This window comes from Hibiscus syriacus, unplaced genomic scaffold (assembly GCF_006381635.1).
Source record: "Hibiscus syriacus cultivar Baekdansim isolate YM2019G1 unplaced genomic scaffold, ASM638163v2 tig00113725_pilon, whole genome shotgun sequence".
NCBI classification, from domain to species: domain Eukaryota; kingdom Viridiplantae; phylum Streptophyta; class Magnoliopsida; order Malvales; family Malvaceae; genus Hibiscus; species Hibiscus syriacus.
Window position 1 is genome coordinate 2,810,439 of NW_024063471.1, and position 16,786 is coordinate 2,827,224.

Genomic DNA, 16,786 nt, shown 5'->3' on the forward strand with positions numbered 1-16,786 from the left:
AATTTTTATCTATTTTGGGTTTTATCATGTGCGTTTCATCCCCAGCAGCAAGAATTCCACGGATATCTTTCTGTACATGGATCCTATAGCTGAAGTGTTTATACTTTCTACAAAGCTCATTACAGAAGAAAACGTGATCAGTATTACACTTGCCCTTGCATGAGAAGATATCAAGATCAGTTGGTATCTCTTATTCAATTCGACACTAGCATATATTGTGAATTTGACCAATTTTTTGGTCATGCCAGTATTCCATTTGTATTCCCACTGAGTTTTGTTTTCAAGTGGTCTTGTGACATCATACAAAAGCTTTGAACACTGTGCAAAGAGCTTCACTGACCAGAAATCTATGCAGAAGTCACAAGAAATGATAAATGTTTGTCAAATACTTTACAAACATCTGAGCAGAAACCACATGAGATGATGAATGTGTTGTCAAATGTTTTACGAACCAGTTATTCTGGTACTGAACCAATGTTGCAATCATATGGTATTTCCATTTATGGATCCAAGATGAAGTTTGTCTTCAACCCCAAGGTCAGAAGTGAAATATGATGAAGATTTCCTTCCATAGAAGGGAAGCAGAAATTTTAAAAACAAGAAACTAGTGGAGCCAACTAATGTTGAACGACATGTTGTTGTTAAACATGTCGACATGATATGGTCCAAGTTGCCTTATTCGAGATCTGATTAGATGTGAAGACATGAAAGGAATTAGGATAAATCCTCCTTGTGATGTGTTTCAAGAGTCAAATCAGAACATACTCTACTCTCCTAATTAATCTCTGCAGAGTTTGATATATCTACATCTATACTCTTCAAAGATGATAGATTCTCTTTTCAAAGATGAAAGCTTTATTGAATTTCTGCACAAGTCCAAACAGAGAAAGTTGGTTTTATCCAAGACAAAATGGGGCATCAAGGTTATAATTTTGATTACGGCAAGAGTTCCATAAATGAAACATTTCTTCTGAGACTTAAATGAAGCAAAGAAGACACAAAGATTGCTCTTCCAAATCAGAAATACAATTTGAAATGACATTTTGACCAAGTGAAGGAAGACCGAGTTCACCACTTTGAAATCAAATAAAAATGAACTTAATATTCATGCATCATATTTAGGCATTTGCAAAAATAGGTGCATTTCCATTCATTTTATCCATGTTAAATGTTGACATGAATTTCAAAGATTTTAGCAAAGATTCAAATCCATCACAATGGATCAACATTTCCAGGTAGAGTTCATAATGAGAAGAACTCATCTGAAGAAGGAAGAAGAAGTTCATAATGAGAAGAGCTTTTTCAACCTTTTGCTCAAATCCATCACTTGATGGATCAGCTTTTCCAGAGAAAGTTCATAATAAGAAGAACTCGTCTGAAGAAGGAAGAAGAAGTTCATAATGAGAAGAGCTTGTTCAACATTTTGCTCAAATCCATCACTTGATGGATCAGCTTTTCCAGAGAAAGTTCATAATGAGAAGAACTCATCTGAAGAAGGAAGAAGAAGTTCATAATGAGAAGAATTTGTTCAACCTTTTGTTTGAATTCATCATTTGATGGATCAGCATTACCAGGTAGAGTTCATAATGAGAAGAACTCATCTGAAGAAGGAAGAATAAATTCATAATGAGAAGAATTTATTTAACCTTTTGCTCGAATTCATCACTCGATGGATTAACTTTTCCAGAGAAAGTTCATAATGAGAAGAACTTATCTAAAGAAGAAAAATAAGTTCATAATAAGAAGAACTTGTTCAACCTTTTGCATGACTCTATCACAGAAGGATATATATCATCATCAGCATTTCCAGAAGTTCATAATGAGAAGAACTCATCTGAAGAAGGAAGAAGAAGTTCATAATGAGAAGAGCTTGTTCAACCTTTTGCTCAAATCCATCACTTGATGGATCCGCATTTCCAGAGAAAGTTCATAATGAGAAGAACTCATCTGAAGAAGGAAGAAGAAGTTCATAATAAGAAGAATTTGTTCAACCTTTTGTTTGAATTCATCATTTGATGGATCAGCATTGCCAAAAGTGTTCATAATGAGAAGAACTCATCTGAAGAAGGAAGAGGAAGTTCATAATGAGAAGAACTTGTTCAACCTTTTGCATAACTCTATCACAGAAGGAGATATATCATCATCAGCATTTCCAGAAGGAGTTCATAATGAGAAGAACTCATCTGAAGAAGAAGAAGTTCATAAGGAGGAGAATTTATTCACCTTTTTGCTAGATTACATCACAAAAGGAGATAAATTGTCATCCCCAGTGGAAAAGTTCATAATGAGAAGAACTAATCCCAAAGAAGAAGAACTTGTTCAATATTTCCATCATAATAAAATGAAGTCAAATGAAAAAAAAACTTATTATCTTTTCGTCTTTGCCCTATTCTCGTTAGCATGAGAATGAACAAAGAGGGGCAGCTGAAGACACTAATTTTTATTTCATTTGTTTTATTTATTATTATTATTTTGTTTTATTATATTATTATATCATTATTAAATAATTAATTAATTTTAATACATTGCAGGCCCAAAACCCGGAGCCCAATTACAAATAAACTCGGCCCAGTTTACATGCCCAAGCCCAATTAGATACAAGCCCAACTCGGATCTAGCCAAACCCTAAACCAAATTTAAGGTTTATATCATCTCAGTCAGCCGCCAGGTCTTTTCAGCCGTTGGATCTGGCCTTGATCCAACGGCCAGATGACTCCAGCAAAGAAAACCCTAGGGTATCATAACCCTAGGGCCATGTTCAGTCGTCGCCTCGCCAGAAACCTCCAGCCGCCTTGCCGACGCTTCAGTGCCACGATGACGCTAACAGAATACTCTAGAAGCTCTGCTATAACGATAACAGCCACCCACGTCAAGCTCTATGGTGACTCACCACCATAGCTATGGTGACTCACCGAACTCGACCCTTTATTATCCAGTCCGATGAGTACACTGTGGTGGCTATAAAAGCCACCACCGAACCTGCAAAGAAAGAGGACGGAGACAGTAACGAACAGAGAGGAAGAACCGGAGATAACAGAAACGAGAGCAAGAACCCGAACAGACCGCAACAACAAGCCAAACAAAACCCACAGCAACAAATCAAAAAGCAAAGAGAGAATAGAGTGAGAAAACTTACCACCGAGGAAGCTACGCCGTCGTCAGAACCTCCACACGCCGCAAAAGAAATTAAAATGCCGAGAGTATTTTTGTAGATCTAGGTAATTACAAGGCTTTTTAGAGAAAAAGGACACCGGATTCGTCTTTAGGACGTTCTGATCTTTATTTTGAGAATTTTGAAATTTTTCGGCCACCGACAGCGGTGGCCGGCGGTGGTTGCCGACGCCGGAGCACGACTGCCAGCCGGTGGTCTCTCTCTTAGTTTTAGAGAGAGGCGAGAGAGTTAAAAATTCTCTCTCAGCCATGGCCAAACCCTTTCCGCAGCCATCCTAGTTTGTAATCCTTGCAATTTAGTCATTGAAAGTAATTTTTGATTATTTTAATTTAGTCTTCTAAATTTATTTAATTTTATTTTAGTCCTTAACTGCATATATAATTAGGATAAATAATATATTTAGTCCTCAATAATTTTAATATTTTTGTTTTAGTCCCGTATTATGAATTATGGTTAAATTACACTTTTAATGCCCATCTTTTATATATTTCGAATTAGTACTCTAGTTTTATAATTTTACATTTTAATCATTAAATTTTCATTTTTGACTATGATTTTTTAATATTTTACATTTTAATACTACATTTTTAATTCCTTTTATTTTAATCATTATTTGCAATATTATTTTATTATTATTATTTTTTTGCTTTAATTATTATTTCATTATTATTATTATTATTTATATATATATATATATATATATATAATAAATAATATTTGTTTATTTATTCTATTTGTTTTCTATTAAAATCCTATATTTCATAAATTACTTTTAATAATCATATTTTAATATATATTTATTTTTCAATATTAAGAAAAGGACTGTCTTAAAGCATCTAGAAGTCCGTTTTATGATATTTTTACTAAATATCCTATTTTATAAATTATATATTAATTGTTTTAATTATTTATTTATTTTTTAATATCGAAGAAAAGAGCTGTCTTAAGGCACCTAGAAGTCCTTTTCTGATATTTCTAAATAAATAAATATTTTATTTATAAATATATATAAATTAATATTTTTTTTCATAATTATAATTTTGAAATAATAGGATTATAAATTAAATATATTTTGAATTTTTAAATTTCTAATAATAGAGACAATTTATAATTAAAAAGTACCAATTTTGGGCGTTGCAGGGGTGCTAATCCTTCCCTAAATGTAACCGACCACGAATCCCTTTTTATTATTAAAAAGAACAAATTTTTTGTTAAAAGGCAGATCAGTTTATCTTTTAATCGATGTTTTCTTAAAAACTCTTTTAAAGGATGATTTTTAGGTATTCGACCTACCAGACCCAAAAGGCCGATGGTGACTCCCAAATTATTTTAAAAACCATTTATTCACATCACTTTTCCCGCCAAGTAAAAAATTCGTGCCCGGACGAAAACCAGTTACGACAGATATTATTCAGAGATACTGGATGATCTTATCGGGTAGAGAGATACGAATCTTCAGTTTACCGATAAAATATCGGAAGTTAGAATAACTATTTGAAAAGTTCATTAACTGACAGAATCATCAGTTATTCAGGATATGAATTATCGGGATCATCTTATTCGAACACTTTTCTGAAGCTCTACGAAATCTGAAGGTAATCAGAATATTTAAAATCTATGACGATTAATCCGATTATCAAACAACTCCATATGAATAGCTCCCATAACCAATACTTATCAACTTGTCAATTCATTTACCTTCCAGGGTATTTACTATTTAATACCAAATATTTTTATCCACAACTCATCTTCTGAGTCATCACTGAATAGATCTTAAGGAGACAAACAAATATTCTAATGTTGTTTATTTCATTTCCATATTTCAACCAGGAAATGTTGACGAACTTGATTTATGGTTCATAATCCATAGGGATGATACATCATGTAAGTTAATCCGAAGTTCCAGGCTTATCCTAATCACTTACTTAATCCTCAGTCATTGAGGTTACTTAGTTCATTTAGCATTCAAGTCCATTCCAGTTACTTCGAGATTTTCCAGAGTAATTCTAACGCTCCTGAATTTCATATACATATTGTACTTTTGATCCATTCAATTTGGTCTTCGCGGTTGATTTGTCGAACAAACGTCCAATTCTTAGTACTGAATGCGATCTAGAGTTGAGCTAAGCTGAATACTTCCAAAACTACCATCGATCCAAACCTGAGAAGACGAATACACATTCTAGTAATATCTATGTCATTTAGGTATTGATATAGCTTTAGGGTTGATCTACTCACTTAAGCTGTGTTCCATAACTTTTAAAGGTAGTCCAATACCTATGCTTATTTGGATTCCTTAATTAATCCAAGACATTTACTTGATATATGCCATAAGGGTATTTTAGTAATTTTGGTGTTCAGTTTTATTCCATTCATTTCAGAGCTCGAGGATATCCAATCATTCCTGAGCTTGGTGATATTCTTGAGTCATTTCTATTACAGGGGTATTTTGGTCATTTTATAGATCTACAGTATTTTAATCTTTTCCCTCAATCCGATCTTATTATTTAATTCCAATTTATCATCTATTTAGTCCCTTCAAACAATTCTTATAAGCACCCTCCAATAAATTGTTCTTTAGGTATTTACTTATAACTCGGATATTTTCGGGTCAAATGTCTTCTCAGATTTTACAAACGGAATATCAGAAATTTTTCTACACTAAGTCAGGATCTTAACAATCAAATCCGTACTTAATCGAGTTAAGTACGAATCCTCAAAGTACTTTCTCATTCAGAGTCAACTCGGACTAATTTACCTCACAATGGCATTCTCATAATTTCTTAACTAGATAATTTCAGTATTTACTCTTAACAAAAATAAATATAATTTCAAGATCCTATGGTTAATTTCTTTTCGGAACATTCTCAAATCTTGAAATGATTCCTTAACAGACTTCTAGTATTGTGCATAAACCCTCTTGGGGTTAAAAACCAGTTAACCGAATTTTCCAAGCAAAACTAACATTTCTTATACACATAAGTACTTTTTACCGGATTAATGTCTTTTCAGAGTTATTAACCAACTTCCAGGGACAATTCTTGTCATATTACAATATTAGGGTATTTTCATAATTTTACCCAACCAGAGTATTCTCATAATTTCTCATCTGAGTACCTTTAATATTTAACCTTTGTTGATATAAAATATAAGTTACAAATCCATGGCTGGTTTCTTTATCACTAATCACAAAACTTGTAGTTTAATTCTAACCATCTCTCAATCTCCTATTTTAATCATCTGAACCATAATCAGTTGCCAAATTTCTACTGTGTTTGGATCGAGTGTAAAATTCATTAACTACACAAATGAGACCAACATTATCTTATTCATACATTTACCAATATTCACATGTTCCACAAATCATAAAGAGGTAGTAAAGTATTACCTCGATTTCCGTGCAATACTGATCAACCATTAAATTCCATTCGAACGTCCTTGATCTTGAAATCATATTCCAATATTTTCTCGGATCCATATCAATAGAAATTACATAAAAACAGAACTTAATTGCGATAAACGGATCGAATCGAGTGATAAATTAGTCAAAAACAGCTTACCGGGTTCGAATTTGGCGAAACGGACTTTGGATTCGGATTCAGGACGTCGAAAACATAAAATATGACTTTTCGAAAATTTGGAATTTTTATTTAAAATCGAAGTCAACGGGTTTGACTGGCAATTTCGAGGCCTTCGGGTCTGAATTTCGAAATACAGATTGCGAAATCGGATTTGAAACGTCGAAAAATGTCAGGATAGGTATACTCGGTCAAAGTCAAAGGTTGTTTAATTCCCGGTCAACGCCGGTCAAAGTTTTGGTCAGCTATGGTCAACGCCGGTCAACGGTCAATCAGGAACAATCAACATTCGACCATTTTACACAAATATCTCCCTAACAGAAATTAATTACCAAATTAGCCACATTCTACAAATATTTTCTAAACTAACACCTGAATTTTACACAAATAGAACCCAAACATAAATTAATTACAACAAGATGATGCCCACTCTCAGCGGTAGCGCGTGGGGCGCGTGAACAGTAACCCGGTGTAGGAAAATTCCCAGAAAAATTCCTAAAAATTATTTTAAGCGATTTTGAGACACTTACAAAGCTCGGTTCACAATTTTGAACGGTGGAGAGCTAGATTCTAAAACGTTGGAAACTTTGACGGTCTCACCCCTCCACGCGCCCGCGACGACGGAGAAATGGAGAACTTTGGTGGACTTATAAACAATGCAAGGAAAATGATGATGTGGGAGGTATCGTAAACGGATAACCCAATCTTCATGAATCGACGAAAAATGATCTGAAATCGAGTTATTACCGACGATACTTTAGACTAAAATTAACGACGAACGGCGACGATTCATGACCAAAGGTTTGATGGGTTTTGTTCCTCGATCAACAATGAACATGATGGTGGTTTTGGTTCTTCGATCGGAGGTCGGACAACGAGTAGATCAGAGTTAAAAGGAGGTTGAGGAGAAGAGGAAAACTAGGAAATATGCGCAGAAAACATACAGGGAATGAGTTTATAATTCATTCCAAAAGAAAATGGGTAAACTATGAGTTTAGCCACTGAACTTCCTGCACTTCTTAAAATGGTATGCCAACTTTACGATTTTATAATTTAATCCTCAATTTTCTTCCAAAATACCAATTAAATCCACTACTTTATAATTTCTAAAATTTAGCCCCTAAATTTGGGTGTTACAATTATCCCCTCCTTAAAAGAATTTCATCCTCGAAATCCATTCATGTCACATAATTACATAAATGAAACTTCCATCAGTTCTTTCATATCTTCAAGTGGCTTTCACAAAAGTACAGATCCTCCACTAACCCTTAACCAACTGAGCATACATTCTTATCATAAGTTTTCCTCATTTCAATAAAAGAATCCGAAAAAAAATTTCTTTGAGTAATCAATTCGGTCTTTGTCATGAGAATAGGCTCATAGAGCAATATCATACCCCAATTTAATTTCTGGAGTCGATTTAGAATTTTTCAGATAAATAACTCTCACATAGCTCGTGAGGTACTTCACAGCATTTAGACAGACGTTACACGTATTCCTTTATAAAACGATAGAGTCCTAACGGATAAAATCTTAGATTTGCTCATTACAGATAGGGACTCAAGCTTGGAGTTCCGGTTCAGAGAGGTACGATTGTAGTCTAGGGGCATGTATTGATCAGACATCTTTTGACATTCGATCGGCCGATCTATCTTGATAATTTTGACTCAAACCATAGCTTTGATACCACTAAATGTAACCCCCAGACCGATACGGGTAACCCGATCCGATCCGGGAAATCACATTAGGGCCACTGGAGCGACCCACTGTCAAAATAGCGGAAAATTTAAAACTTTTTATCATAACATGTAAACTTATAAAAATCATTTATCAGTATGCAGAAATAAAACATATTTTCAGACTCATTTATGAACCAAAATACAATTACATGCCCCTTAATCATATGTACCATTCTCTGGAAGCAACACTGGAAGAACTCCCATACTGACGTCGATAGTTGCACTGGTAAATTTTTTTTAACCTGAAATGGTGAGTAATAGAGTGAGCTTCGGAAAGATCAGTAATGCAGAACTACCAGATGATGTTGATGAACATGCAGATACAAATAAACATATATTTCCTTATTCTATCTGAACATTTACAGATTTTTATGCTGAGCAGAGATCTTACTGATATTTCAGGTGGTAATAAACAATGAGCTTTCAGTTCAGAGAAATATTTCAGATGATTGAGTTCAGGAGATCAGAACATGTTATATAGTGTGTTCCAAAAAACCATGTAACTTTTCAAATCTTTTTAAAACATATATATATATATACCCCATCCCAACACAACATAATGTGTAAGTTCCCCAGAACCATACACCCAACCCACACAACTTGTAAGGCCCTAAGCACAAAGCCAAGGAACATACGAAAATACTTCCTTCAATAATACCCCCAAATTAAAACATTTTTCCGTCATTAAACGGAGATATCTGAAATCAAAACAGAATTCAGAACATATATCATAACAAAATCCAGATAAGAAATCAGAACATAATTCAGGTCATGTATCAAAACAAAATTCAAGTCGAAAATTAGATAAAATATTTATATGATTAGGGAACACACCAGAGTTTACAGATATTATTCAGAGATACTGGATAATCTTATCGGGTAGAGAGATACGAATCTTCAGTTTACCGATAGAATATCGGAAGCTAGAATCACTATTTGAAATGTCCATTAACTGACATAATCATCAGTTATTCAGGATATGATTTATCGGGATCATCTTATTCGGACACTTTTCTGAAGCTCTATGAAATCTGAAGGTAATCAGAATATTTACAATCTATGACGATTAATCCGATTATCGAACAACTCCATATGAATAGCTCTCATAACCAATACTTATCAACTTGTCAATTCATTTACCTTCCTCGATATTTACTATTTAATACCAAATATTTTTATCCACAAATCATCTTCTGAGTCATTACTGAATAGATCTTAAGGAGACAAACAAATATTCTAATGGTCTTTATTTCATTTCCATGTTTCAACCAGGAAATGTTGACGTACTTGATTTATGGTTCATAATCCATAGGGATCATACATCATGTAAGTTCATCCGAAATTCCAGGCTTATCTTATCACTTACTTAATCCTCAGTCATTGAGGTTACTTAGTTCATTTAGCATTCAAGTCAATTCCAGTTACTTCGGGATTTTCCAGAGTAATTCAAACGCTCCTGAATTTCAGATACATATTGTACTTCCGATCCATTCAATTTGGTCTTCGCGGTTGATTTGTCGAACAAATGTCCAATTCTTAGTACTGAATGCGATCTAGAGTTGAGCTGAGCTGAATACTTCCAAAACTACCATCGATCAAAACTTGAGAAGACGAATACGCATTCCAGTAATAGCTATGCAATTCAGGTATTGACATAGCTTTAGGGTTGATATACTCACTTAAGTTGTGTTCCATAACTTTTAAAGGTAGTCCAATACCTATGCTTATTTGGATTCCTTAATTAATCCAAGACATTTACTTGATATATGCCATAAGGGTATTTTGGTAATTTTAGTGTTTAATTTTATTCCATTCATTTCAGAGCTCGAGGATATCCAATCATTCCTGAGCTTGGTGATATTCTTGAGTCATTCCATTACAGGGGTATTTTGGTCATTTTATAGATCTACGGTATTTTAATCTTTTCCCTCCATCCGATCTTATTATTTAATTCCAATTTATCATCGATTTCAGTCCCTTCGATTAATTCTGATAAAAAAGCACCCTCTTGGGGTTAAAAATCGATTAACCGAATTTTCCAAGCAAAACTAACATTTCTTATGCACATCAGTAATTTTTATTGGATTAATATGTCTTTTCAGAGTTATTAACCAACTTCCAGGGACACTTCTTGTCATATTACAATTTTAGGGTATTTTCATAATTTTACCCAACCAGAGTATTATTATAATTTCTCATCTGTGTACCTTTAATATTTAACCTTTGTTGATACAAAATATAAGTTACAAATCCATGGCTGATTTCTTTATCACTAATCACAAAACTTTTAGTTTAATTCTAACCATCTCTCAATCTCCTATTTTAATCATCTGAACCATAATCAGTTGCCTAATTTCTACTGTGTTCGGATCGGTGTAAAATTCATTAACTACACAAATGAGACCAACATTATCTTATTCATACATTTACCAATATTCACATGTTCCACAAAGCATAAAGAGATAGTAAAGTATTACCTCGATTTCCGTGCAATACTGATCAACCATTAAATTACATTCGAACGCCCTTGATCTTGAAATTATCTTCCAATATTTTCTCGGATCCATATCAACAGAAATTACATAAAAACGGAGTTTAATTGCGATAAACGGATCGAATCGGGTGATAAATCAGTCAAAAATAGCTTACCGGGTTCGAATTTGGTGAAACGGACTTTGGATTCGCATTTAGGACGTCGAAAACATAAAATATGACTTTTTGAAAATTTGGAATTTTCGGTCAATATCGAAGTCAACGGGTTTGAGTGGCAATTTCAAGGCCTTCGGGTCTGAATTTCAAAATACAGATTGCGGAATCAGATTTGGAACGTCGAAAAATGTCAGGATAGGTATACTAGGTCAAAGTCAAATGTCGTTTAATGCCTGGTCAACGCCGGTCAATGTTTTGGTCAGCTGTGGTCAACGGTCAACGCAGGAACAATCAACATTCGACCATTTTACACAAATATCACCCTAATAGAAATTAATTACCAAATTAGCCACATTCTACAAATATTTACTAAACTAACACCCGAATTTTACACAAATAGCACCCAAACATAAATTAATTACAATACGACGATGCCCATTCTCGGGGGTAGCGCGTGGGGCCCGTGAACAGTAACCTGGTGTAGGAAAATTCTAGAAAAATTCCTAAAAATTATTTTAAGCGATTTTGAGGCACTTACAAAGCTCAGTTCACAATTCTGAACGGTCTCACCCCTCCAAGCGCCCGCGACGACGGAGAAACGGAGAACACTGGTGGACTTCTAAACGATGCAAGGAAAATGATGGTTTGGGAGGTGTCGTAAACGGATGACCCAATCGTCGTGAATCGACAAAAAACGATCTGAAATCGAGTTATTACCGACGATACTTCCGACTGAAATTAATGTCGAACGACGACGATTCATGACCAAAGGTTTGATGGGTTTTTTTCCTCGGTCAACAATGAACATGATGGTGGTTTCGATTCTTCGATCGGAGGTCGGACGGCGAGTAGATCGGAGTTTAAAGGAGGTTGAGGAGAAGAGGAAAACTGGGAAATATGCGCAAAAAACATACGGGGAATGAGTTTATAATTAATTCCAAAAGAAAAATGGGTAAACTATGAGTTTAGCCACTGAACTTCCTGCACTTCTTAAAATGTTCTGCCAACTTTACGATTTTATAATTTAATCCTCAATTTTCTTCCAAAATACCAATTAAATCCACCACTTTATAATTTCTAAAATTTAACCCCTAAATTTGGGTGTTACAATTATCCCCTCCTTAAAAGAATTTCGTCCTCGAAATCCATTCATGTCACATAATTACAGAAATGAAACTTCCATCAGTTCTTTCATATCTTCAAGTAGCTTTTACAAAAGTATGGATCCTCCACTAACCCTTAATCAGCTAAGCATACATTCTTATCATAAGTTTTCCTCATTTCAATAAAAGAATCCGAACGAAAATTTCTTTGAGTAATCAATTCAGTCTTTGTCAAGAGAATAGGCTCATAGAGCAATATCATACCCCAATTTCATTTCCGAAGTCGAGTCAGAATTTTTCAGATAAATAACTCTCACATGGCTTGTGAGGTACTTCACAGCGCTTAGACAGAAGTTGCTCGTATTCCTTTATAAAACGATAGAGTCCTAACGGATAAAATCTTAGATTTGCTCATTACAGATAGGGACTCAAGCTTGGAGTTCCGGTTCAGATAGATACGATTGTAATCTAGGGGCATGTACTGATCAGACATCTTTTGAACTTCGATCGGCCGATCTATCTTGAAAATTTTGACTCAAACCATAGCTTTGATACCACTAAATGTAACCCCCAGACCGATGTGGGTAACCCGATCTGATCTGAGAAATCATATTAGGGCCACCGGAGCGACCCACTGTCAAAATAGTAGAAAATTTAAAACTTTTTATCAGAACATGTAAACTTATAAAAATCATTTATCAATATGAAAAAATAAAACATATTTTAAGACTCATTTATAAACCAAAATACAATTACATGCCCCCTAATCACATGTACCATTCTCTGGAAGCAACACCGGAAGAACTCCCATACTGATGTCGATAGTTGCACTGGTACAGTTCTTTTAACTTGAAATGGTGAGTAATAGAGTGAGCTTCGGAAAGATCAGTAATACAGAACTACCAGATGATGCTGATGAACGTGCAGATACAAATAAACATATATTTCCTTATTCTCTCTGAACATTTACAGATTTTTATGTTGAGCAGAGATCCTACTGATATTGCAGGTGGTAACGAACAATGAACTTTCAGTTCAGAGAAATATTTTAGATGATTGAGTTCAGGGGATCAGAACATGTTATCTAGTGTGTTCCCAAAAACCATGTAACTTTTCAGATCTTTTTAAAACATATATATATATATATACCCCCATGCCGACACAACATAATGTGTAAGTTCCACAAAACCATACACCCAACCCACACAGCTTGTAAGGCCCTAAGCACAAAGCAGAGGAACCTGCGGAAATACTTCCTTCAACAATACCCCCAAATTAAAACATTTTTCCTTCATTAAACGGAGATATCAGAAATAAAAATAGAATTCAGAACAGATATCAGAACATAATCCAGATCAGAAATCAGAATAGAATTCAGGTCATGTATCAAAACAAAATTCAAGTCGTAAATTAGATAAAATATTTATATGATTAGGGAACACACCAGAGTTTACAGATATTATTCAGAGATACTGGATAATCTTATCGGGTAGAGAGATATGAATCTTCAGTTTACCGATAGAATATCGGAAGCTAGAATCACTATTTGAAAAGTCCATTAACTGACAGAATCATCAGTTATTCAGGATATGATTTATCGGGTTCATCTTATTTGGACACTTTTCTGAAGCTCTACGAAATCTGAAGGTAATCAAAATATTTACAATCTATGACGATTAATTCGATTATCGAACAACTCCATATGAATAGCTCCCATAACCAAAACTTATCAACTTGTCAATTCATTTACCTTCCAGGGTATTTACTATTTAATACCATGTATTTTTATCCACATATCATCTTCTGAGTCATCACTGAATAGATCTTAAGGAGACAAACAAATATTCTAATGGTCTTTATTTCATTTCCTTGTTTCAACCAGGAAATGTTGACGTATTTGATTTATGGTTCATAATCCATATGGATGATACATCATGTAAGTTCATCCGAAGTTCCAGGCTTATCCTAATCACTTACTTAATCCTCAGTCATTGAGGTTACTTAGTTCATTTAGCATTCAAGTTCATTCCAGTTACTTCGGGATTTTTCAGAGCAATTCAAACGCTCCTGAATTTCAGATACATATTTTACTTCTGATCCATTCAATTTGGTCTTCGCGGATGATTTGTCGAACAAACGTCCAATTCTTAGTACTGAATGCGATCTAGAGTTGAGCTGAGCTGAATACTTCCAAAATTACCATCGATCCAAACTTGAGAAGACGAATACGCATTCCAGTAATATCTATGCCATTCAGGTATTGACATAGCTTTAGGGTTAATCTACTCACTTAAGTTGTGTTCCATAACTTTTAAAGGTAGTCCAATACCTATGCTTATTTGGATTCCTTAATTAATCCAAGACATTTACTTGATATAGGCCATAAGGGTATTTTGGTAATTTTGGTGTTCAGTTTTATTCCATTCATTTCAAAGCTCGAGGATATCCAATCATTCATGAGCTTGGTGATATTCTTGAGCCATTTCCATTACAGGGGTAATTTGGTCATTTTATAGATCTACGGTATTTTAATCTTTTCCCTCTATCCGATCTTATTATTTAATTCCAATTTATCATCTATTTCAGTCCCTTCGAACAATTCTGATAAAAGAGAACCCTCTGATAAATTGTTTTTAGGTATTTACTCATAACTCGGATATTTTCGGGTCAAATATCTTCTCAGATTTTACAAATGGAATATCAGGATTTTTTCTACACTAAGTCAGGATCTTAACAATCAAATACGTACTTAATTGAGTTAAGTATGAATCCTCAAAGTACTTTCTCATTCAGGGTCAACTCGGACTATTTTACCTCACAATGGTATTCTTGTAATTTCTTAACCAGATAATTTCAGTATTTACTCTTAACAAAAATAAATATAATTTAGAGATCCTATGGTTAATTTTTTTCCGGAACATTCTCAAATCTTGAATTGATTCCTTAACAGACTTCTAGTATTGTGCATAATCCCTCTTGGGGTTAAAAAATGGTTAACCGAATTTTCCAAGCAAAACTAACATTTCTTATGTACATCAGTAATTTGTACCGGATTAATATGTCTTTTTAGAGTTATTAATCAACTTCCAGGGACAATTATTGTCATCTTACAATATAAGGGTATTTTCATAATTTTACCCAATCAGAGTATTCTCATAATTTTTCATCATCTAAACCATAATCAGTTGCCAAATTTCTATTGTGTTCGGATCGAGTGTAAAAATTCATTAACTACAAAAATGAGACCAAAATTATCTTATTCATACATTTACCAATATTCACATGTTCCATAAAGCATAAAGACGTAGTAAAGTATTACCTCGATTTTTGTGTAATATTGATCGACTATTAAATTCCATTCGAACGCCCTTGATCTTGAAATCATCTTCCAATATTTCCTCGGATCCATATCAACAGAAATTACATAAAAACGGAGCTTAATTAAGATAAACGGATCGAATCGAGTGATAAATCAGTCAAAAACAGCTTACCGGGTTCGAATTTGGTGAAATGGACTTCGGATTCGGATTCAAGACATCGAAAACATAAAATATGACTTTTCAAAAATTTGGAATTTTCGGTCAAAATCGAAGTCAACGGGTTTGACTGGTAATTTTGAGGCCTTCGGTGTTGAATTTCGAAATACGAACTGCGGAATCGGATTTGGAATGTCGAAAAACGTCAGGATATGTATACTCGGTTAAAGTCAAAGGTCGTTTAATGCTTGGTCAACGCAGGAACAGTCAAAATTCGACCATTTTACAGAAATATCACCCTAACAGAAATTAATTACCAAATTACCACATTCTGCAAATATTTACTAAACTAACACTCGAATTTTACACAAATAGCACCCAAACATAAATTAATTACAACCAGATGATGCCCACTCTCGGGGGTGGCGCGTGGGGAACATGAACAGTAACCCGGTGTCGAAAAATTCCCAGAAAATTCCTAAAAATTATTTTAAGCGATTTTGAGACACTTACAAAGCTCGGTTCACAATTTTAAACGGCGGAGAGCTAGATTTCGAAACGTCGGAAACTTTGACAGTCTCACCCCTCCACGCTTAGGTGACGGCGGAGAAACGGAGAACACCGATGGACTTGGAACGATCCAAGGAACACGATGGTGCGGGAGGTGTCGTAAACGGATGACCCAATCGTCGTGAATCGACGAAAAATGAATTGAAATCGAGTTATTACCAATGATACTTCCGACTGAAATTAACGACGAACGGCGACGATTCATGACGAAAGGTTTGAGGGGTTTTGTTCCTCGGTCAACAACGAACACGATGGTGGTTTCGGTTCATCGATCAGAGGTCAGACGGCGAGTAGATCGGAGTTGAAAGGAAGTTAAGGAGAAGAGGAAAACTGGGAAATATGCGCAGAAAACATACGGGAATGAGTTTATAATTCATTCCAAAAGAAAAATGGGTAAACTATGAGTTTAGCCACTGAACTTCTTGCACTTCTTAAAATGGTCTGCCAACTTTACGATTTTATAATTTAATCCTCAATTTTCTTCCAAAATACCAATTAA